General features: G+C 35.9%; 1 protein-coding gene across 8 annotated transcripts in view; it reads left to right on the top strand.

The window, feature by feature from the left end:
* Positions 1-23,680, top strand: part of Sulf1 (Extracellular sulfatase Sulf1) — a 217,055-nt gene that overhangs the window by 39,102 nt on the left and 154,273 nt on the right. The window lies entirely within an intron of this gene.

The following is a 23,680-nucleotide window of genomic DNA, read 5'->3' on the forward strand; positions in this document are numbered from 1 at the left end:
TGAAATCAATATGGCCTAATATGAAACATAAAAAAGGTACCGAAGTCAACACGTGTTGTCTAAATATTGCGATTGTAATGATTTTCCCATTATTTATCCCATATTTTTCGGCGAAAACAACTCGGGGGTTGCCTTTCCTGGCCAACTTCCCCGCAATGCGATTCCCTAGAATATTAATACGGAATGGTAACCCAATGAGTCTAACCGGGAAAATTCCCATGCCAAGTCGCGAGCAGTTTAACAGACATTCGACTGCAGAACCATCCACCGACACTTCCGTCAACAAGCTTCGACCTATCCGTGTAGAAATTCACCGGAGTCGTTTTGCAAGTACTGCTTCAAGTTCGCTTATTCCTAAAGGTGATGTGAGTGTCGAAAGAGCTCAAAAACCAGTATACTTACGCAGATTTCGGATAAAGTCGAAGCCTCAGAAGCCTTTCTTTTAACATTGCTTAAATTTGCAGTTGAAATTTTGAGAAAAAGTAAAAAGCAAAAAAAGGCAAAAATTTTAAGAAAATATCTAGAAGCTAAACAGGATTTTTCGGCTAAACCCAAATAAAAAAAGCTAAATCTAGCCGGAAAATAACTAAAACGGCAACACTGATCAGGATGTCTTGACATCGTTAATGACTATGCTTCCTCGGCGGCTGTTCCCTACAAACGACTGGATTTTACAGCAAGATAATGCTCCGTGTCAAGGGTACCAAACGATGCATCCAGGGTTGCCACTGACGAAAAAGAAAATATTTACCATCCATTTGAAAAAAATCTACCAAATCTGGGAAATATCTACCAATAACATTTTTATAATTATTTTTATCAAAAACCATAGTTTTGTTATTTTTTATTTATTTTAATTAAAACTATAGTTTTTAAATTTTTTTTTTTTAGTTATTTCAATAAGAATTAAAGTTGTTTTTAAGAACTTTTTATTTAACTGGTTATACGGTATTTGAGTCAAGAATGATAGAATACAAGATTGCGCCAATCGAGCTGAGAGCAACTGGCCGTGACCAGTGATCGGTGCAAGATTGAAGTTGCTAAAAATTGTGTTGAGTTTTAGCAATCTTTTTCCTTGGCAGTGTAAAGCAGTTCCTTCCATATCAGGATATTTTTCGAACATATTTTGTAAGATTTCTGCAATCTTGCGGAGGGCTGCCAGCTTTTCTTTTATCAAATCACGATGTAGTGAACAAATGCGGCACGTTCCAGAAACCGCTACTTGGGATTTGCCGATTTTGACAATTCTCAAGTAAAAGTAAACAACGCTTTACAAACTTTAGATGCACTGAAATTAGCTAATACTTTCACAAAAATCGCCGTTTTTTTTTAATTTGCGGTATTAGTTCTTTTTATAAATCATATATTTTGCAATTTAACACAATAAAACCACGTTTCCTGTCGAAAAAGTTGAATATTGAGAAAATTTACTATTTCACAGTTTATTTTATCCTCCCATTTTGCCAGTTGTCAGTGCCCAAAAACGCTAATATGTGGTAGATTTCAGACCTTGTGTGGTAGATGTGGTAGATGCTCAAAAAAGTGGCAGATATACCACAATGTGGTAGATGTCCGATCATTGGCCGTGACGTCAAAATATACCAAAATGAGGGAGCAAGACGAACTCGACAAGAAAAAGAGGAAGCATCGAATAAAAGGCAGTGCTGCCAAGTTTTAAATTTGAAAAAGCACCAAGTTTTTATTGGTGTATTTTACGGACTTTATATGAATACATAATTTTATTGTAAAGATTCCGATTCAAATTAATAAAAATCAATGTTTCTTGCACAACGGTCGATTTCTTCTGNATGATTGTTACTGTGCCATGATTTTGTTTAAATGTTTGTAAAATTGCTTACCACACTTACGATTGCTATAAATTTTGCTTCCATTTTTTTAAGATTTCCTAATTTGGTGTCTTCAGACTAAAAACAAAAGCACNTTGCCAGTTGTCAGTGCCCAAAAACGCTAATATGTGGTAGATTTCAGACCTTGTGTGGTAGATGTGGTAGATGCTCAAAAAAGTGGCAGATATACCACAATGTGGTAGATGTCCGATCATTGGCCGTGACGTCAAAATATACCAAAATGAGGGAGCAAGACGAACTCGACAAGAAAAAGAGGAAGCATCGAATAAAAGGCAGTGCTGCCAAGTTTTAAATTTGAAAAAGCACCAAGTTTTTATTGGTGTATTTTACGGACTTTATATGAATACATAATTTTATTGTAAAGATTCCGATTCAAATTAATAAAAATCAATGTTTCTTGCACAACGGTCGATTTCTTCTGGCATGATTGAAGGTGCTGGACATATTTCGTTGTCGCTTATGATTGTTACTGTGCCATGATTTTGTTTAAATGTTTGTAAAATTGCTTACCACACTTACGATTGCTATAAATTTTGCTTCCATTTTTTTAAGATTTCCTAATTTGGTGTCTTCAGACTAAAAACAAAAGCACTAAAAACGCACCAAGCACCAAACTCAAAAATTTTCGCGTTTTTCATACCCACTAAATTTGGCGCGAAAAGCGAATGTAAACAAAAGTATATTATGACGTCAGCGATTGGGTGGTTGCTGTCAAATCGACGAAGAGAGGGTTAGCGGTCCGCGAATGGCGCGACCTTTATTTTCTGGATCGTGTATTTGAGTCATATTATTGGCATATTCTCAGTTTCCTTCAACCAAAAGCGGGAGTAATGAAACTAAAGGCAACAATGAAACTTCATTATTTAGAAAACTTCAACTCGAGTTATTAAAGACAAAAACTGTGACTCAAAAAAGTGATTTTTTTTTTAATATTCGCAATATTTTTCGAGTAAAATTTTTGTATTGCTTTAACTAAATCCAAAAAATCGAGAATTCAAACTATATACAACATATAGAAAAATTCCAAAAATTTTCGTCAAAATTTCGAATTTTTTACTTTGAATTTTTAGAACAATTGAAGGTATGGAGTTTTAAAGCAAATACTATTTGAGTATAGCCAACAATGTGCTGCTTAAAATTCACGTTGATTTTTTTTATTTTGTTTCCATTAATAAAAAATGGTGTTGATTTATTTTTTTTGCGAACAATCATAGTGCGTAATTACATACCTGTCAATTTTTTAAAATATTTAGGCGATTAAAAGCTCCTCGGGATTCCAGTAAAATTAGTTTTGAATGGAGCGCGATATGTTCGCCTTATATCGATATACATTTATACGTATGTAATTATATAAAAAGTATGCAAAGAAAATTTATAATTTATAATATATTTAAAGATAACTACAAAAAATAAATCGGGAACGGAAAGTTCATCATAAATTTATCAAAATGGGAAAAAATTTACTTTCATACCAACCCAAATTTTGTCTACCAATTTTGGTAACAATTTACCAAAGTGGTAACCCTGGATGCATCGATGTTTTACTGAACGATAAATCGGCGAGAAAAAAAATATGTACATACAACGATATGACTCTTTCATTCCGTTCACTTTTTTATTTATTTATTCTGTTATTAGTCAATGAAAACAAAAATTCTTACTGACTAGTACGACTAAACTTAAGTTACTTATTTAAAATGATTGCTTTAACATAAAGTTACCAAGCCTCTTGGAACCGAGATATCCAAAGAATTACATTGATTTAATTCAATTATTAATGGCACATTAAAAAATAATACGACTTAACAATTGGAATGTAAAATATATTCACATGCCGATTGACAAGCGGCTACAGATAGTCAAATGCCAATTCGGGTCTTCTACAATAGAAAAATCACTTTCAAATTTGTCAAAAGGCAGCCAAAAATTACGATATTAACGATCGTAGGTGAAAGAAGGATTTTCAAGCATCCTTCTGGCACCAAAACAATTTTGAGGTCTCAGTTTGTCTTCTTCGAGGGTTTTCATTTATGAGAGCGTGAACTCAATATTATTTTTGTATGCACATTAGACTGGGCCGCGAAAATAATTATTGCAAGTATCCCCATTAATAAAATTACGCCTTAGTAAGCGATGCATTTTTTTTCGTTGGAATCGTAACAATAAACTAATTATGGTAAATATCTGTCCAACGATATAGCACACTATGAAATCGGTTCATAAACAAAAAAGTAGGGAAGAAATTTAAATTTTCGCTGTTTTTAGGACTCGCGAAGGCCGACCATTATTATAAGCCCAAAATCATCTGAAAGTAAAATTTCTAACTAGGGTAAGATGTGTTATGAGAAGTGCAAATTTTTTTTGGTTTGGAAACCAAACATACTTATTAAATACACATGTAGACACATTAAAAATTTCGATTAACATTTTCCAAATTGTACACACAAAATGCCATAACATCAATTATGCACAAAGAACCTGTTTAAACCTAAGCGAATTTTAAATATTTGAAACTACATTTATGTATAGGTATGTATCTATGTGTACCCATAAATTTGTGCAATAAGCTTAAAGTTTTATAGTTTCACGCCTGTCATTGGCTTTGTACACGTAACATGTGTTTCATTTTTCGATTTTTATCACTTCATTTACCGAATGGTGAATGGAAATGAACCAGAAAATTGTTCGTGAAACTGTTAATGAAAGTGCTATGTTGGCAATTAATTTCATTATTATACGCAGTAATTGCAATTTATTATAGTATGCAGGTAGGTCAGTTGAATTTTCCGACATTATTAAGTCTTAGTAGAAAAAAAAAATTAAAAGCTGATGCAGCTTTATACCTTTATATATGTACATGTTTTTTTTTTTAAGTCGCTGAGTCTTGTATGTAGATATATATTTATGAATGCACATAAATGTGCCTTTATGGAAGAGTGTAGCCAACATTAGATACAGTTAAATTCTTTGCGTGGGAATAGTGAAATAGCTTTCTATAAACATTAATAAAAAAGTTCGAGGCAGGGAACTCCGAGAAAAACATTTTTACCGAAAAAAGCACACTTATGTGCATTAGGCGGACCCAAAATATCTAATTAACTAGCCTATCGAATTTATGGCCATGAAAGGACCTATTTACTGAGAAGAAAATTTTCCGAAATGGAAACATTTTTGTTCCATTTTTAAAAGGTGTCGGCGGGCATTTTAAATTTTTCATGTACATAAATAACATCTAAAAAAAAAATAGTTTCCATTAAAAATGTTATAACTATTGAACGGTTTGGTATAAAATTTTTTCTAGGCATATGCTTGTGGGACATTAAATTCTTTAAAAAATTACTCTGAATTTGGTTGTCTTACAGCCGCACTCAGAAACGTAAACCGAATTATCACTGCCATCAAAAATTGTTTTCTAAACTGTTTTTTTTATTCCGTTGACATACAGTGGTGGAAAATTAAATAGGGACGCGACATTTTAACAAGTTTCGCTTATTTTTCTTTTGTTTATTTAATACTTATTATTATTTTATGAAAGTATATCTTATTATCCAACAAAAGTTATATAAACTCATATTTCAAACTTTGTGCGAAAATTAAAAAAAAAAATCTGCAAAGTTGCATCTAAATTTTCAACTTTTTAATCAACTTCAAACTTGCACTTTATTGTACCGAAATTTAAAATTAATAAAAAACCAAAAAAAAAAAACGCTTTTATTTTACATATTTTCTCTACAGTAATACTCACAATATGAGTGCTAAGAAAATAGCTATAGCTTTCACCTAGAAAGCAGCAAGTCAAAGTAAGTTCGAGAAATTTTGGATTACAAGTAAAACAGAAACTTGCGTTTCACTTTCTTTCGCGAAAGGAAAATTTGAATCGGTGGTATTTACATTTTAAATGAAGAGTATATCTAAATAAAATGTATTTAAACAATAAATAAATATTTAAAGACTCTTCATCGAGAATCAGTTAACACATTCGTCAACTCTCACCCCTTGAATTCCATCTTCGGAGACCATGGCACCTATCGCAGACGAAGAAATCGAGTTGCTTCGTGAAGCTCGCAATACTATGCCCACTCACATCTGCTCATAACCCATAGTCGATTCACCTATTTTGATTTGTAAATTTCCACAACACAAAAAAACAACGGTGAAAAATTTTTGTTCGGTTTTTCGTTTATTCTTTAAGTAATTTTTTGCAGTGAAAAATATTTCAGTATTTAGATATAAAATTAATAAAAATATTCTATGTAAGTGTAATAACCAGGGAACGGATTTTTAGGACCTAAAAACCTATAAAAAAGGCAAAATAAAATAAGGAAATAGGCTGGAAAAGGCAAAATAAAAAAGTGAAAAAGGCAGGAAAAGGCACTAGCTGTTGCAAAAAAGGCAAAACAAAATAGCGAAAAATGCACTAGGTATTGCAAAAAAAGCAAAATAAGGCACTATAAAATTACAGAGAATACGAAGAACAGTCAAAAAATACATTTATTTTAGAAATGTTTATATTACAAGTAAAAAGGGAAAAACTATGGACTAGTTTCATTATGTGAAAAATTTGTACATTGAATCTTTGACTATTTTATCCGATCGAGTTTCTAACTCATAAAACTTTAATCTGTATAGTTGTAGTAACATTGAACCACAAGATGCATTTTGAAGTTTTCTGGCAGCATTTTCATTCGATTTTCGCGAAGAAAAGCCTTGAATGTACTAAATGTGCGCTCGACGTAAGTTGATACAAGTGGAGCCCAATTTAAATATGGAACGTTTGAAACGTTCATATTATCAGGAATAAGGGCGTTTTCCTCGCCCTTTACAATTTTATCCACACCCCTTATTGTCTCCAAGCCTACGTTAGCTGAGAAAACGGCTTTGAATTTTTCCAACACCAATTTGGCAAGAGGTCCCTGCGCTTCTATAAGCCGCATGGGCAATGTGTATATTTTTTAATCTTAAAAAAAAAAATTGTAAATGCTATAATCACTTTTTTAAGGGTAGAGAAGGCATAAAAAGGCAAATATCTTAAAAAAGGCAACATCAAATGTGTATATATGGAATCAGGGAAAGCTAAATCGTGGACATTCTTAATCGAATATAGTCTATCTCTTTAGCAGAAAAAAGGCAATTTCCATAAAATCCGTCCCCTGGTAATAACTATTAACTATTAAGAATTTTTAGATTCTGGTATATAAATGAGCCCATGAGAGCAGAAGTGTCATAACACAATTTTTTTATGTGTGCTTCCCAACTTAAAATAGTATTAAATTTACTTAATTTCAAGATTAGAGCTGCTTATTCTTTAATTTTAAAGAACAGAGCTTTATAACGTATCATGAAATTAAGGAATAAGCGACCTTTACTTTAAAATGTATCACATTTAAAACTTATTTTTAAGAAGATAAGTACAAGAAAAAAATTGTGTGTTAGACCACTTCTGCTCTCATGGCCTCAAATGAACTAGGGAAAACCCGGTTTATTCGATTATAAAAATTCGGTTTTCTCGGTAATGGAAAAACCAAGATTTCAAAAAACCGCCTAAAAATAATGAATCGTTCTCAGGCAGGCACTATGCTGTGGTACGCAGTCGGCTCCTAGAGCCTAGAAGGTATTAAAGCAAGCATTTATGGCCTCAGTATGAGGTTATCCATGTCTATGGGAAAGTTGCCCAGCATTTTTAAACGGAGAACTACGCCGTTAGACCTCAATTTCCACAAGATCTGAACCGTGTCTTACAGTAGCCCCAAACACAATCAGGGAAGAGCTCAGTACAGCAACAATAAGAAAGAGAGAAGAACAAAAGATGCTCTGCGTGCGGGTAAAGAAAGAAAGGATTATCTATGTCTTCTCCACATGAAAAGTAGCTATGTATGTATGTAAAAGTGAGTCATATGACCAACTGGATATATGTTGATAGCTTAAGGCTTATGCTATTGCTAATTCACTGCTAGAAGGTCTTGTTTGATATTTACATATATTATGCACATAAATCCTCTCATTGAGCTGATGGGAAGGCAAACAGCTTGTGGTGATCCTGGTTAGTTACTCGAATTTGCTTGCTATCCATTAGCTGTATAGCCACAAAGCATGGCTTACTACTGCTGCATGACTCACATGCTATTTTTAGAGGAATATTTTATAGTTTAACTTTTGCGATTCCGATTTGAAGATTATACATAAATTTTAAATGACTTGCCAGCTGTGCTCTCCTTCAAATGGAAAGCAGGCAATTAATTCTCGTTCCATAGTTTCGTCTTTTTTTGAAATCAACTTATTGAAAATTTCCTCATCAATACGACGCTAATTAAGTTAATAAATCCTATGCTAACTAATTTGAAAAAAAAAAACAAACAAACAATCAAAAACTGATATGTGATTTAATATACAATAGTATATGCAAATCACATGCTTCACACGACGATTGTCGACTGCAGACAAAAATACAAATACACTTAGCTCTATTTTATGCGGTATACGCGTTCCTCAGAACTCCGCATAAAAAAGTTCTTTACTCTCATACAAAAACAGGGGATACGTTCCAGCATTTTCAAAAACTGCGTAAATTTTTACATGGAGTATAAAAATGCTAAAAAACCGCATGGAAAAAATCCAGTGAGGCAATATAAGTCAAAACAAAAAAATTTATTTCTTCACTTCAACACTTATTCTACGTAAAACTGAACATTAATTAAATAAATAAAATTTTATTTTTTAACAAAAAAAAAAGAATTTATTATTAGAAGCATTGTCTCTTACAGGCTGAAAAAAAGTAATAACAACTCTCAGAAAAGCAAAATCGCTACAGTGAAAAAATGGTTTAAAAAACCGCATAAAAAGAGACCTAACTGTATGTACATAAATATGCATATTTGTACGCGACTACAAATTCAAATCAACTGAATCTATTAACTATCGACTAGGTATATGGAGGCAGGTGGAAATAATAGTAAACGTCCACCGATTTCGCTGAATGTTGACATGTCCTCTAATTTTACTTAAAAGTACGGAATTATAAAATTTTGTAAGGATGGAATAATTGCCAAGTCCTCCGCTCTTGTGGGAGGAAACATTAAATTTCATTACTGTATTTTTTTTGGAAATGTACCGTTCGTGCAGAGGGAGGGGTGAGTAAAAACGTTTCACTCTCTAAGCCCAACCGGTTTTATAGTCGAAACACTGTGCGACGCGGCGCTGGCTAAGTTTGCGCCTCGGCTTAGGATTAAACGATACGCTTTAAATGAGCAATTCTTGCAAATACTCGTACGGTGAAGCCACAGACATCGAAACTATACATAAATTAATTAGGAGTATGCTAATTTTTTAGTTTTATGTTTTATTTATTGAAAAATGAAATCACAAGCGCAAGTGCATGAGTGTTTTGATACTTATGTAAATATGAATGTACATATGTTTGTATGTTTTTTTTTTGTCTGTTTGTTTAGATGTGATAATATTTATGTCACAAGAGGTGCCACATTTTATTTTGCCATTTGTGATACTTCGATTATATATATTAGTGATAAAACCATCTGATCCTTTTTTAATTTAATTTTGTAGAAGTTTCTCCGACCATTTGAAAACGACATCAAATACATATCGAGCCCAAGCCGCCCAAAATAACGTAGGCGAATTTTTTTTTCAAAATTTGCTTTTTGATGCAGAAATATTCCTAGAGCGTCTGGATGCATACCATCTATTACCAAGTGATATCAGTATTCACTTTCTTAGTAAAAACCAATATTTCACGAATTTAGTTAAGCATCTGTTTGGTGGTACATTCGTCTTATGCGCATTTAAAAGACAAAAAACTGGAAATTTTAGTATTTAAAAACATTTTAAAGTTGCAGCTCGCAAATTTTATGTTTTAGTGTTTAAGTGGCGCCCATCATCCACGTAATTTAATCAGCCGACAAAACAAAAAAAAAAAACATTTAAATTTATTTTAACATTTAATAGAGGTACTTAAAAATAATGCGCATTTTTTAATGTTAACTCATACAGAACTTGTTTCTGTGGTTTCACCACATGCGGACATACATATGGCTCAATCCATGCAAAAGACGACATTAATTTAAAATGCACAAATTATCTCTGTTTCAGTAGTAACATCTTTTTAAATGACTACATTTAATTAGTTTGATGAAAAAAATAAAAATATTTTTTTCTATGGAAACTTTTACTTGATACATACATAATTACTTTACACCAGTCACAAGACATTCTATGAAGATTATAACAGCCTAATTTTTATTGAAAACGAAAGCGTATACATAGTTCATATTTTACAATACAAAAACATATTGAAAATTAAGGGTTTTGGCTAAAATTCATTTTGGTGTGCATAAGGGTAAAATAGAGTTTTTTTTCAGTGTCGCACCAGTTACATTCATTCAAATGATAGTTATATAGAACTAAGAAATCGTTTGGTAATTTTTTGAAAGAATTTTATACATTAGTTATCTAACTAAATATGTTAAAAAATATCTTTCATTGTCGTATACGTTTCGATGACATAGTTATAAGTCAGAATTGATCACATTCTGGAGTAAAATGTCCCACCATTCACAATGGAATGGCCCATATGTACATTAGGGTACCTCACCAGAAAAAGTTGCGCTTTTCCACCGGAATTATAAAGTTCCTTATACATATTTCAAGACTTCCGCCGAAATCTTTCGAAAACATATTAAGATTTGTGTGACCTGGACCGATTTCTTCCGATACTTCCAAAATCTCATTATTTTGACCCGGTTGATAAAATTTTTAAACAGTTTTATGCTGATCTTCTATCTGAGCTTAAACTCTTCTATCATTTGAGGTGATTTTTTGAAAAAAATATATATATTTTTTGAAACAAATTTTTTTTAATAAAAACGTCGTTTTTCGGAGACATTTTTAAACCGGTACAGTTCACGTTAATCTTAATATTTCTATGAAATATTTTGCTGCAAGTCTGAAAATATAATCTATATACATATGTATAATATACATATGTATATCTGTATATAAAATTTAGTCTGGAAATATAATTTATAATTTTATATTTTCGTTGCAAAAACAGTACCGTTTTTTTTTGTATGGAGAGTCATGCAGTTTAATGTATGTACTTACTATATTGAATAATACGATTAAGTTAAACTGGCTTAATAAAAGAGCAATTAATTTAAATGCCATTCTATTAATGGAGAAAAGCAAGAAAAAGAAAAGAGGATAGAAAGAGAGAGAGAGAAGCAACGGCAACGTCACCGTCATGCGGTGGGGAGTTTTCGTTAACACGCAAATCCCATAAGGTAGATCGTGTCAGCGTCAACGTACGTTTACACTACGTCGTTGACTAATTCCGACTTAGGTAAAAAATTAGCATCACAAGCATAGATTAATGTATGGAGAAACGCAAAATAATAATCATATTATAACAACCATATCAGGTTTGATATCATATCCATTCCCATGCATTTTTTTTATTTAAGAAAATTTTAAACTCGCACATTTACAAGTAACCCCTTCAATTCGCTATCAACCTTCAAATAGATAAAAAGATAATGAGCATGAAATGTCTTTTGAATGAATGCAAACTCAAAATAGCCTCAAGAAAAAAGTGTGAATTAAGTATCTACTTAATGCATGTATGTACATATGTATGTATGTAAACACAATATTATGCCATTGCAATGAAAGCGATAATATCTGTGTCATTATAATTCACTTAAGCTGATATGAAGAAATGTAAATGAATGGATAAAAAATAATATAACTGTAATAATGAAATGATATTGAAATCACGAGAAAACAATTAAAATAAAAGAATAGTATACACGCGTGACCACATACATATAATAGCGTATGATTGCATGCTAATCAAATAAATATGTACATACATATGTAAGTATGTATATATGTGCATGGGAGTGTCCATGGCCATAAAAAATGTCACATCGCATATAATAAACTTGAAGGGATACGAAAAAAATAACGCTTAATAGCCAGCCTTATTTATTAATATTTTATAGTCGACGGTGTTATTGAATATGCGCAAACCTGAGTACATAAATAGTTATGTATGTATGCAAATGCAAATGCAAATGAGCCAACCTTCTTTTTTTTAAGGAAAAAAAACGGAGGAACAGGTATGAAACTGATGTTGATAATATTTTCAGTTAAGTAGTTTTACCCGATTTCAGGATGTAATATGTACGTAACAATAACCTCGTCGCGATATAAAAATGGTGGCAGGCGATTTCAATGCCAGGGTGGGCAAGGAAGCGCCTCTGGTCGCACCGGCCTATAATTCGATCTCCAAGAGGAAGCTACCGATGACGGACTGAGTAGTCAACCTCTCCGGGGCCTGAAGCATGGTAATCTGCAGCATTGGGTTCCAGCGTAATGGTTGTCTACAGATCGAAAATGAGAGACTTAAGTCGATCATCTTGTGATAGACGGAAGGCACGCTTCCAGTCCTCTAGATGTACCTTAGATTTAATGAACAAATACCGAATCGTACCACCATCGTTTTGCAGCAAGGAATGTGCCCTCAGAAACACAATGAAAGTTTAAATCACAACAGTCGGCCAGCATATTCGCCACTCGACTGCCTTAATACCCTGTTGAATGGTAACATCACTGAAAGAAAAGAAAGTGGAGAAGATCAAACCGAGCCATTAGTAGATGACTATGGAATCGATGACCCACGGTCCGAATATGATGAAGTACCAATAGCAATTTTACGTCTGAAAAAAAAAACTCATGGAGCAAACGGCCTGTCAGCTGAGCTTTTCAAGAATTGCATTTTTACAGAATTTCTAGATTCCCTTCTAAAAGAGGCATAAAAACTACTACTAAGCAACTATGACTAACAGTTTAATGTGCCATCAGCTCATCACTACTAAGCTCCTCTTCCTTCTACATGAAACGGCTTCACACTTCCGAAGGAGGGGTAATGGTGACTCCTTGGCAGGCTCACAGAAGCCACATAGCCTTACAATAGCCAGTTAAAAAGCCTGTAATGAATGATTCTTAGTTTCGCATTGTACCCTCCTAGTAAGCTTTTAGATTGATGAAGACTAGTGGTGTTACCCCAGTAGGAACTGCTTGGTATTTCCCTTCCTCATTTACTCCGCCTCCCATGTGCCCCGGTACCCATAGCAATTGGATAGCATAATTATTAGCCGGAGCATTAAGCTTCTCTACGCAGTCTAAGTTCACTGAGTGCTGCCCGACTATCATTTAAAATTAGGTTGATCTCACTTTGATAATTCCTACGAAGCTTAACCTCAGAAAACAAACTTATGGCATAGACTTTCGCTTGAAAATTGCTACGGATGGTTCGCAGCGTAACCGACAGCTTCAGCTGGAGTCTTAGAGCCATTTGTATACAACTCTAGTATGCTCGCCAGGTCACTTCGTTGTATTTATGAACCTTAAAGTTTCTTTTAAAAACTACTAGGTACTCTGTCTATATAATCTCTGGGGAGCAGATCTAGAGGGAGCTGAAAGGCTAGCTTGCCCCCGTTCTTAAATCAAAAGACCTCATCTTTGCCAAAGCCCTCTCTCGTGCAATTCAAAAGAGTTACAGAGTGCAGAGTAGTCCCGAAAGCCCAAGCCACTGCCTCATAGGTTGCTATGGGCCTTACTATCATGGTGTACATCCATCTTAGGATCTTTGGAGCGGATTTTCAGGAAGAAGTTTACACAGTAACAGCGCTTTCGAAACTGTGAGGAGGCTGCCTCAATATGAGTCCTTCACAAGAGTTTGGAGTCCAGGATAATTCCCTTATCCTTGATTTCTTTGGAGGCGCGGGCCCCGACCACATCCAAGAACAACTTCCTCATCCTGGGGATTAAACACGTCATTTATTTCTTCTTTTAGAGTTCATTGATCCTCAATGACGATACACCTAAGAGTTCTTGAAAAGTTTTATAAATTAAATTTCAGAAATTTTTTTTCAGCGATTCTGCCCTTTTCAATATCTGGAATGCCTATTTTATATCATTGTTTGCAATCAAATTTATGTCCCATTTTTTTCTGTGCGGTTGTACAACATTTATGCGTGAGCTCGTATAAAGCTTTGGAAACTAACTTTCCTCTACAGAATTTACCTGCCATTTTCTAAAACTATCATAACTCAAGCACACATTTCAAAGAACTATAATTGCTATGCATAATCTAAGTATAATCGGATGGCTGCGCACATGAGCTGCCCCGCCATGTAGAAATCAATAATATAAATTTTCAATGACTCGCCAATGGATAATGGGGCTAACAGGCTGCGCAGCCAAAAGGATAACCATTTCACGATTGTCGCAGTCAATTTGATAACAAAGCAGTTAATGCGCGCAAAAGCGTCGTGTCTGTCAAGCGGCTTATTACAGATTTGTGAGCGCAAAGCGTAAGCAGCCATTAACAAAAACAAAAAAAAGGGGGAAAGCGAGACAACGAAAGCGCAAACAGCGAAGAGGCTGGCATTCATTGCCTGGAGGATCGGATCGGATCGGATCGCTTTGGCTTTGTGCGGCTAATTATGAAATAAACATCTTGTGAAAGCTGTCATCTATGCGCAGCTGCATCAAGTGACTGCCAGCCGGCTGGGCAGGCGGACAAGCAGGCAGACGAAGCGGATTGTATGCAGCTTTACAACAAGCGAACCAGTCAAGCAGTTAGCCAGCCAGCCAGCTAGCCAACCTAACAGCCAGCAAACCATTCAGTGAGAAATTTGCGGCGTTGAATGTAGGCATTGCGGCGTGTCATGGATGATTTTGGTTGCATTACAAAAAAAAAAAAAAATCCAACAATGCCTAAAATGCGCCATACAATAAAGACAATGTGGCTGCAGCAAAATTCACACCACTGTCTGGCCACAGTTAGACTGCAATGTGATGGTGGTGGGATATGGGTGGTTGCGCGAAAAGTAGAAAATCCTGTCTGACAACATTTGGACAACAAAGAGCAACTAACTGGCGAAAAAGAAATACCAGAAATAACGAGTATATATGCTGCTGGCTGTTGTAGCGCAGACAGTAATAAAAGCAAATGCAACATCAACAGTGCAAAAGTTAATAAATGCAACAAATATGAGGAGTGAAACGAAAATAGGCAGCAGAAGAAACAATAACAACACTTGCAATCAGCATCAGCAAGGAGGTAATCGCCACACAGCCGGGCGCACAAATTAGTGTCGAGCGTGCAGACAGCCACAGCGGCCACCAGCGACAGCGACATCAACATTTGCCGCACGCGTACGGTGTGCCGTGTGCTTCCACGTTGCACACATCTACATATACAAACATACATACAAAGCTGCCAATCCACTTTGCAACTTCTTGTTGCACATCCGCCAAGCAGTGCGATAATATAGTAATGCACATCCAGCGATGTTGACGTTATCTTTTTTTCCATGCTCCCCTAATGCTGAGCATTGCGCTGTGAAAAGAAATAAAAAATGCATTTAAAAGTTTTGAATTTCCAACAATATTTTGCGCTCGCAGTGTGCATATGAATGAAAGTAATTTTTTAGACGAAAAAAAAAATAATAATAGCGGAAAAAAATTGAAGAAAAAATATAAAATGTGAGCAAATTTCTTAGTGTGGCAATTTCATGAAATAGCAGCATTCGTAACAGAGAAAATAGCGCGCCAGTAGTTAAACGCAGCATACAGTGTGTTGCAATGTACAGTGCGTTGAAAAGTCTTAAAAATGTCATCAAATTCAGAGAAACCTAAAGGACCCATTTTAGGTGTAAGTTTAACCGTAGCGACCAGCAAAACCAGAGAGAGAATGGTAGTAACTACAAAAGAGAGTCCACTTCCTTAAAGTGACTTGGTTGCATTGCTTATCAAGTAGCTGTAGGATGCTTACAGCGGTCGGACGTTGAATCTTAGTCTTTGGCGTCACAGTCTGGTGGATAATTCGGTCAAAAATTTTAACTTCCACCAAGGTTCAAAGGCTGGCATGATGGCTTTAGAGAAATCAACGATTAGCGTACACCTCACAAGGGTACAAAGAGTGGCTAGTATAGGGTGATATAAGGATAGTGAAGATCTTTAACAGCAATTATTTGGGATATGTTAATTATTTTATTATCTTTTTCAGACAATTGGTTGTACCAACTTTGGCAAATGTAGTTATGGATCAATACTTAGTTGAACAATGCGTAAAAAAGATCCAAACGCTGATTTCCGATTTAAAAAAAAAATCATCATGAGCCCTGAGGCACATTTACACCGTCACGATCTGGTGGATACGTGGGTCAATACTACAAGCGTTGGCAAACTTAGTTATAGAGCGATACTCAGTTGAACAACGCGTAAAAGTGATTAAAAGGTGATGCTGATTTAAAAAAAAAAGAATCATCACGGACGATGGGGCACATTTCCACATAAACTGTCGCGTTAACAAGCAAAACTGTGGTCTGTTTTTTAGCCTGGCGGAGTCACCGGTCCGCACTTCTCCGAAAATGATGCCAGTAACGCTGTTACGGTGAACAGCCGTTAGCTGAATAAGATCATGTGGACTTGGAAAATATGTGGTTTCAACGGGACAGTGTCACTTGCCACAGAACAGCGAACATCCGCTACCCTCCAGTGCAACTTCATTTCCTACCTGTGACCCTTAGGGTAAAATACAAACCGCCAACACAGAGTCAGAGAAAACACTGGAAAATGGAAGGATGCAAGATTTTGTTACTCGAACAGACATTTTCCTGTTAAATTTAAATCTCCAGACAACAAAACACCGCTCTCTAGTCTCGAGAAACAATCATTGAGAAGGTACAGACGGTGTAGACGTATTCTAAATGATAAACAAGTACACAAAAAGGGATATTTGGGTTACATTACAAGGAGATATACCAGATAATTGTGAGACAGATCAGTTAGCGAAGAAACATATGTCGCTTACTGTACTTTCCAAGCTACATTAAAAGCTTCCATCATCCCGAAGACAGTGACTTGAAACTTATTTTGCCGAACTGGCGAATAGAAGATGGACATAGAAACAAAATGTGAGGTGAGTAGTACCTCAAATCTACCCCAGACTCGATAAGGATAGGTGCAGCGCCATCATCCAATAAGGATCTGGATGAAGAATCCACTACCACCTAAACTGACCCAAATACATGCATAACTTTCTAAATCTGAAAACCCTGGACATAGCCACCTCTATCAGATGTACATATGCAGATCAATGGGAGTTTGGTAGAGTTCTGCCGCTTCTGAGATGCTATCTAATTTAATCTTGGCAGTTTTTATCAATTTTTTTGTCCATACAAACCTTCGGTTTGCTCTGTCATTTTCAATAATGAAATAATTCTTTTTTTTTACTCAAATTCAAAAATTCTTTGAGCGGACACCTCTTTTGGTGGATAATCACAGGCGGCAGATGCTAGTCCCGTAGTACGAGCGCAAATGCCTAAGCCTAAAAACGTAGTGGAGCGGCGAGCGAAGAGCATCGAGTAAAGCGTCGATTTAAAATGCATATGTTTTAATGGGAGAGCGCATAGCGAAGATCAAAGCGTACATTCACGTTTGTAATTGAAGCTTTGCTCGATGCTAGCTCTTCGCTTTGCCCGAAGCTAGCTCTTCGCTTTGCTCGCCGCTCAACTATATTTTGACCCTAAGCCGCAATCTTGCAAAAGCTGGGCAGTGTAAGAGGGGGTGCTAAAATGATTTCACCTCATCGTCCTCTATGCGGCTGCGACAGAAGAGGTCTGGTGTGATATTTAATGGACAGTGGACTGTCAGTATACCCACTAGAATCGAGAGCTGCGGTTTTGCCAGCCTAAGAAGATCCATTAACTTTTCTAGATCCACCCTCGGCCAGAATGATTTCACAGTAGCACAGTGTACGCTGAGTTGACCCGCGGCTCATCTTTGCAAGCGAAATTCACAAGTAGTCAAGGGAACTACCACTCTTATTTGGTTGGCGATACTGCTCATACACTGTATTCCGTCGCAACTGAAAATAAATTAAGGTATTCTCCAACAAGCTTCGAGTGCACGGAAACTGAGCCCAGGACTTTGGTGGTTTCTTAGGGCAGGAAAATAAGCTTTCGAGAAAGGCTCCTTCTCTCACTCATTGCCTTTCTGCTGTTGTTTAGAGCCACCGAAGCCCTCCTAGCTCTCTCCTCGAAACTAGGCTCCCATGCCATGACAGCTTCCTATCAAGAATCAAATCCAAGTACTTATATTTTATCTAAGTAGCTTTATTCATATTTATATTTTTTAAATCATTTTATCTTCCATGATCACGGTGGGTATCGATAAAAATAGATGCCGCACATTCCAATTATCCTACAATCCAGTATACCAATTTCATTGATTTTTGCGTCGGTACACTATTTTACAACTACATACAAATATAAATAAATACTAGCAATACCAATTCAACGGCATTCAATTGAATTTATTTTCTATGCAAATTGACCAGTGAAAGCATCGCATGCTGGAAATTTTTGATGTTGCAGGCATAGCGAAAATTTGCCGATTCACTTGCAATGTTTTACTGCCAGTTGCCACGTTGAAATAAGCCAACAAATTCACTAACCAGCGGCATAATGCACCGACACAAACACACACATAAGCATAAAGAATGAACATGAAAACCATTTTCGCACGTCAAGCGAAAAAAAAGAAATTCATTTCAAATTCGTCACGACAAATGGTGTCGTAAATTCAACTAAATGATATTTTGACATCTCGTTGACGTTTTCAGATTGCATGCCGCTTGCACACCAACCATAACACCGTACTGTGCGAACACACCGGAAGCCATAATCCATTTTTTACAACAGTTGTGACAGCCGTAACGCAGCGTAGCGCAGCGCAGCGCCACTGTGGAAATAAATCTCCGCACAACGAATTGGTGACGTTTCCAAAAACAAAGCCGAATTTTTAAGTGGTGCATGCACATGCAATTCAATCACAAAAAAAAAAAAAAAAAATCACAAAGCAATTTATGGCACTACTTTTTACTGGCATAGTTGTTTTTAGAAAAGTGAATCAGATATTCCATTTTACTGCTCTTTGTATTGGTGTGGGAGTGATACTATGTAGTAAGCTTAATTTTATTTTTATAACCTTGACTTACTCTGAATATCCTATGCGAGTTTGAAAATGTTTCAACAACCTTGGTCTGGCCATGGGTGGTCATTTGCATGAAATGTGTTTAGTTATCTCATCGGACTCAAGCATCCCATTTCAATACATGAGACGAGAATTGTGAAGAGAAAGATAGCCAACAAGCTTCCCGGTCTGTAGACTCCTACTTATTATTATTATAGGGAACCCCATAAGGCTGCGCTCTAGTCTGTGATAAGCTACTGAACTTCGGCTTCATTGTTGTTTGCAACCGCATAATTTCTTTCTCGCACTTATCATTCTACAAATAGGATGACTCATTTCACATTGACAGTATAATTACAAGGAATGCTTTCCTGGTTCGTAAGCTTGTCTTTTCTGTGCTACGCATTTTCTCAAGCTCGAAGGATGGTAGATTAGGTTGAGCGGCAGCCTTATATGGACTCACTCGGCGTCCTTTGTGATACCGCAGGAGGTTTGCATTTATCCCCGCAGTCTTGGGGGCTCAACAAAAAGCTTCATAAGAAATAACTGCCAAGAGCTTTTGCCAGAGTCCGGCAGTGGCAGAGAAGATGTTGGATGGTTTCCTCTTCATCCTCATCCATGTAGCTTCTGCAGTATTTGTTCCAGCGTGTGCCAAGTCTACCTGCGTGTAATCCAATCAGACAGTGTCCGGCGAGAGCTCCAGTTACTATGCGAATGTCCTACTTAGAGCGTCTATAGCCAGGGTGTTTTAATTGGCAAATTCTATGAATTTTTCATTCAGTAGAAATTTACATGCTTGAAGAGGCATGCTAAAATATCCCTTGTATCGGTATCGAGCTTTGTCCTTCCATGGGTAACTCACATAACTTCCATGTGCCTGTGGAACTTATTTTAGACTTAATTTCCAGAAATATCTCATGGAAATCATATAATGACTTAACTTCATCAAAAATTTGAAGGGGAAGGCCATCCAGAGAGCCAAAGATCAGCGGTTAGTCCTAGCTACTTCAAAATTGCACTTTATTATACTGAAATTTAATGGGCTGAATAACTGCATATTGAGAATTGGTTTCTTTTTATGAAAAACGGAAAAGGCACCAAAGTCTAAGCGGTAGAAGTTAAAGCTGCTATTTCGGAGAATACCACATCTCTTCATCAGATTTTTATAGACTTGAACCGCCTTTTTCTTCGTTTACTACTGTTTTCTCGTTTGCATTCTCTAAAGCCTCTTTCGATAAAATTTTTCGATACTTATTTGTTCCTTTAACAATAACTAAGAGGCTTTATCGACTTCAGAGCCAAACCTGAAAACCGACATTTCAGTCAACATTTTATAAAAAGAAAAAAACACACTTAAATTAAAAATTTTTTTAAATGTGTAGTTAATCAATTTGTGCAATCAGCGGCTATTTTGTTACAAAATTATCATGGAACTAATTTCTGACATATCTTTCATGCATCAGATCTGAGTAAATAATATTTGAATTTACTTCCATGGACCAAAAATGAAGCGATGGTATGTAGTAATTTTGCGACTTAACTTCGATATAACTCATGCCACGGTTCTGTGGAAGTTATGTCCGTGGAAGTTATGTCGAAGCCCCGATATCATGGCTAGGAATCGTATCACACTGTACCATTCATGCGGCCTTTGAGATAGCCCGCTGCAAAACACTTAAGTAATCAGGAAGGCGAAAGCTGAACGATATACCTAATTGTTCCGAACAAACCCCACCCGACTTTTGTCGAGTTTTTATAATTCCGTGTAAGCATAATCCTACTGACTTACGGCGTTTATGGTAGTTACGCAGAAAAAAGCCTTCGAAACTGTACACAACCTTCGTCGTTAGTCGTACCGAAGTAAAAAAAATCGCTTTGACCAAACGAAGCTCTACGCTTTGTTGACTTACTCCGCATACGTATCCAAGCGCTTCGATTATTCAATCCAGATTTCTGCTTTGGAAAACGTTTTCAGAACACCGTCTCCCTCAGGAAGCGATATACATACATATAGGGCACTAGGAACTTATTCAAACTATATATAAACGCCTTAAGTAAGAACTAAGAGTAGGAAGTGGTGTGCAATCACAGATAATGCCAGAAAACCAAATTTTAGATAGCCTTTTTAAACAGCCGTGTGTGGGCTTACTTTGACTAAAAAACTGCTTATTTTTGCAAAGATAAGTCAATTGTTTGTTGTTCTTTATGGCCCCGTGAGATTGTTGGTCCTAGCTTCTTTAAAAATGAGAACGGCGGGATCGCTGCTTACTGTGCACGTCGAGCGCTATAAAGCCGTAATTGTCGATTATTTAATGCCCAAATTGAATGGAATATCGACTAAAGGCGTATTTTTCCAACACTGAATGAAACATTTGGATGGGCGCCTTGGAAGGCAAAACTGTGCGGACCAGTGTTGAGATATTGGCCCGTTGCTTAAAAAAAATGGTCAAATGGACTTCCTGCATGCTTTACCACAGATATGGATTCTGCGGACCAAAATACGTACTTTTGTTTGAAATTTTTTTCTCGGTAGTGCCATTTGCAATCTTTAAATGATCCTCGAACTTCAACTCATCCTGGGCATCTAAATGAAGGAAAATGTCTTTTATTGGAAAATGAAAAATTCGAATTACCAAGTTGGGGATGCCCGAAGCGCCAAATATTAGTTAATTGTTCATCGCATGCATATAGGTCAATCCATGGCAAAACAACTAATGCAATGGTTGGAATCGACCGTTTGTGATTTATTTTATTTTTTTTTTTGAACTTTTCTTTTATCATATAACGAAGTTTTGCCAAAGGAAAACTTTTTTTCGAACTATTAAATTTTCCCAGATTTTGCAAGTTAAGTTTTTGAGTATCTCAAAAACTGATATAGTTACGAAAATGGTCATGTCTCATTTGAAGATAAAATATGCGGCTATATAAATCGAGAAATAAAAAACTTCCAGGATTTTGAAGCAAAAACTAATAACTAAAATTTTGGTTCATTTTTTTATGAGAGGTTCGCTAATCTTAAAAGATCCTTCAATTTTCAAGAAGGTGTGTTTTAAACATATATATTACATTTAAATTTAAAATATATATAAATTAAATAAAAATTGTTTAACATTATGTTTTTTTTTGCCTTCCACATCATCCACATTTATCCACATCGAAAATGGTAGATAGAAAGCGAGTGACTTAAAATGTAATTTGAGTGTATCCATGTAGCTCTCTGGTAGATACTAACTATTGGTCGATTTGACATGGAGGACATATACGTATTACATACATTCTTCAAAATTCTCAATACAACGAACATATCCTTAGCTAAAGAAAGTTATCAATCCTTACACAAACCTCTGCCAGCCGGCCCATACCAAAAATATCACGAAAGTGGTGAAATAATCGAAATTTAAATTTAAAAAAAAAAAGAGCCATAAAGTCGCAACTGCGGAAGGAGCTTTCATTGCGGTTCATGGCCAATTTGCGCGCTCTAACGCCGGCTGAACTCCCATCATGTATGTGGGATGGGCTCAAAAGAGGATACGGATGCAATTGTGTGGTTGTGGCGATACGACGGCGTAAAGTATCATTTTCGTTATTTGAGATTTTCACACTTAAATTCTTTCCCATCTGTCGCTGGGGCTTTTGCTTTCGTTTTCGTTTTCGCCATTGTCGTCTGCTGATTGCTTGTCCATGCGGCTCTAAATTGTGCCGCAATCTTCCGTACGCTTCGCAGGCCCCACCCTCGTTGTTATTGCCATCATTCACCAAGTCGCTGTTTTTATGGGCATAGTGCGCATTAATCCTTTAACATCGCTTACTTCGTGCCGACTGTCTGGTTACAGCTGTGCGGCTGTCCCAATTCGCTATGCTATGTTTTTTTTTTATAGGCTTCCGCGCTAATGCGCAAATGTGTGTGTGGGTATGTGCTAGAGTTGGATTTTTTAGTTCACTTTAAAGATTAGTTTACTTCTAGTTCGTTCAGCTCAATGAACTAACCCTTCTGATTCTTAGTTCGTTCACCTAATTGAACTAGTTCGTTGGTAAGAGCTGAGTTACAGAACAACAAAAATGTATGTTTTATAACACATACATACATACATATAAGAGATTGCAGTAACGACACAATTTAGTCTGTCTTTCTCCAAATTCATGAAAGGATTGTTATGTAAATTCAACAGTGCATGAATTTAATTTTCTTTTCTTCAATTTTGCCTTCCAAATGCGAGTAAATTGCGCTTCGCTTTGGCATCTCAAAGAGAAGGTCTTTTGTTAAACAATAAATCCCTAAAACTCCACTCAAATACTTTCTTATTAATACAAATTGCACTAAAAGATATAAACATTGGAAATTAAATGAAATAAAGAGCCTTTTTAGGGTTAATTCCGATCAGCTGTTTTTTTTATGCTGTATTATGGAACGAATTTCCAAACCAAATTTGACAAGGGATGACGGAAATTCGTTCCATAATACATCATACACCCACCCTGTCGGAAACAACAACAACCAAAAAGGAAATATTTATGCCAGTCAGGCTTATTATTCCAAAACCAACTTACTATTGACTGTATACCAACGACGTTCACTGAAGATCAACAACACAAACGCCAATATTTGGTTTAATAAACAGTGTATTGCTATGAATATTATACCAAAGTACGCACAAATGAAACCGAAATCAAAAACAGCAGCGAGTCAGAAAATTGTTAGGAGAGCCGAGAACAACTACATCCAATGTGAATTAAAAAACTTGCACGCCAAAAAG

The sequence above is a fragment of the Rhagoletis zephyria genome, unplaced genomic scaffold (assembly GCF_001687245.7).
Source record: "Rhagoletis zephyria isolate East Lansing unplaced genomic scaffold, Rhagoletis_zephyria_1.1 Rzeph_scaffold_00037, whole genome shotgun sequence".
NCBI lineage: Eukaryota > Metazoa > Arthropoda > Insecta > Diptera > Tephritidae > Rhagoletis > Rhagoletis zephyria.